Genomic DNA, 2,362 nt, shown 5'->3' with positions numbered 1-2,362 from the left:
TGTTTCAGATCTTTCTTTTGGTTGTGGGTTCGTCAACGATGGTGCTTGTGGTAGATCTGTTATTTGTAGGAGATCCGACACTATTTCAGGGTAATGTTTCAGATCTTTCTTTATTGTTACCATATCTTATTTATTTTTTTGTTATTTGAATCTTCAATGGGTAATGTTTCAGATCTTTCTTTTGGTTGTGGGTCCGTCAACGATGGTGCTTGTGGTAGATCTGTTATTTGTAGTAGATCTGTTCATTGTAGTAGATCTGTTCTCGGTTAACGAGGGTTATTTGTAGTAGATCTGTTCTTTGTAGTAGATCTGTTCTTTGTAGTAGATCTGTTATTTGTAGTAGATCTGTTATTTGTAGTAGATCTGTTTTTTGTGGTAGATCTGTTCTTTGTAGTAGATCTGTTCTTTGTAGTAGATCTGTTCTTTGTAAGTAGATCTGTTCTTGATTTTTTGTTTAAATTTATAGAATTTGACTGTGGTTAACGAGGGTTTATTTTTTTGTTTAATTGTTTAAATTTTTTGTAGTAGATCTGTTCTTTGTAGTAGATCTGTTGTTTGTAGTAGATCTGTTCTTTGTAAGTAGATCTGTTCTTGATTTTTTGTTTAAATTTATAGAATTTGACTGTGGTTAACGAGGGTTTATTTTTTTTGTTTAAACTTTTTGTTTATTAACCAGGGTTTATTTTTTTGTTTAAATTTTTTGTTTATTTACTAGGGTTTATTTGACTGTGGTTTAATTTTTTTGGTTACTGGTTTGGATATTTTGTCTGTGATTGTTAGGGAGTTCATTAAAAATGTTTTTTAGTTGGATAAGTCCAAACTAGGGTTACTGGTTTAGTTGTTGAAAAAATTATTTGAATGTTATTTAAATTTTTTATTAATATTTATATTTATTTGAATGTTGTCTATGAGGGACATGGTGGACCGGAGACGTCAAGATTCGTTAACGAGAATCTGTTTGCTAATCTCAAGACTTCAAAATGGGTTGACCCTGATTCTGCAGACAAAGCGTAACCGGTCTGACATTCAAGAGGTAGGGTTTAAATGCACTTATAATATTAGTTCACTTGAATGTGTTTTGATGATAATTTTTAATTGGATTTCCAGGTGTATTACAGTGAAGAGACACATAAGTTTTCAGTGTCAGCAATAGAGGAAAGTGTGAAGTTAGAAGGAAGAATGACCTTTCCTCTTTGGACAGCACTTACATAGTTGATCATGTGTTTTTCTGTGAACGGCTTTATGATCCCGATAAGTGATCTCTCAAGCAGGTAGTTTCACCTGTCCATTCTATGTCTAATAATGTAACAAGTCTTTGCAATTTCTGATGTCTTTTTGCCTTGACATTTAGTCAGCTCTACTTCCTACTACCATCAGTATGGTTGCACTTTATAAGCTATGTTTGGATATTGGGACCAAATTTAAAAGAAAGAAAATCATTGCAATGAAGGCTGGCATAAAACTGGTGATATCGGGCGGATAGACGCTAATGGTAATCTATGGCTCATTGGGCGCATGAAAGGGCGTATCAAAAGTGGAGGCGAAAACATGTATCCCGAAGAGGTAAGCATCACCAAATTACGAAAGCTGATTTAACTGGTATAAGTTAGGTTTGAAATTTAACTGTATTCAGTTTGACATAACCAGATGTTAATATGTAGAATTTGTGTTAAAAAACAAAATGATATATAATAATGTTACTATTCATAATCTGTATTATATATTATTATTTTAATTTATTGAACAAGTCCTGTGTAAATGCTTATATAATTATAATTGTTTTAGTCATTTAGTGATCCACAGAAAACAGTATGTCACTAGACAATATTATACGAATTCTGCCCTTAAAAAAACTTTAGATAGCTATATACTTATATCATGTTATCTTTTTTATAGTTACAACCACCAGTATGCTTAAAAGGCCTTCTCCGAGACCCCACTCATTCAACTACACTTCAAATCGCAGTGGAATAGCCATAGTGTGCTTCACTTCAGGTACTCGACTACTCGGTTTTGGATAATGGTTTTCATTATGTCTCACATGTACAAACCGATTTAACGTATTTCGCTTTTAGGGACTACTGGGTAGCCAAAGGGGGTCATGTTAAGCCATTCAGCTTTAATCGTACAATCTCTGGCCAAAATCTCTACATTTGTTTATAACGAGGATGATGTACATATTTACGGTAAATAATTTACCCTTCAACTTCATGTGCAAATAGAGGAAATTTTTAATGATAATTTTGATGATAATTTTTACCCTACATTAGTTCACTTGAATGTGTTTTGATGATAATTTTTAATTGGATTTCCAGGTGTATTACAGTGAAGAGTCACATAATCGTCTAGCCACGTTGAATAT

General features: G+C 32.8%; 1 long non-coding RNA gene across 1 annotated transcript; it reads left to right on the top strand.

Moving 5' to 3' along the window:
- The first annotated feature begins 688 nt into the window (after positions 1-688).
- LOC118479806 lies at positions 689-1,655 on the top strand. The gene is made up of 3 exons (XR_004860867.1): positions 689-1,033; positions 1,108-1,271; positions 1,352-1,655. It is a non-coding gene; the product is annotated as an uncharacterized LOC118479806 (long non-coding RNA).
- The last annotated feature ends 707 nt before the right edge of the window (positions 1,656-2,362 follow it).

The sequence above is a fragment of the Helianthus annuus genome, chromosome 6, assembly GCF_002127325.2.
Source record: "Helianthus annuus cultivar XRQ/B chromosome 6, HanXRQr2.0-SUNRISE, whole genome shotgun sequence".
Classification (NCBI taxonomy): Eukaryota; Viridiplantae; Streptophyta; class Magnoliopsida; order Asterales; family Asteraceae; genus Helianthus; species Helianthus annuus.
This window is presented reverse-complemented; position numbering and strand designations above follow the sequence as displayed.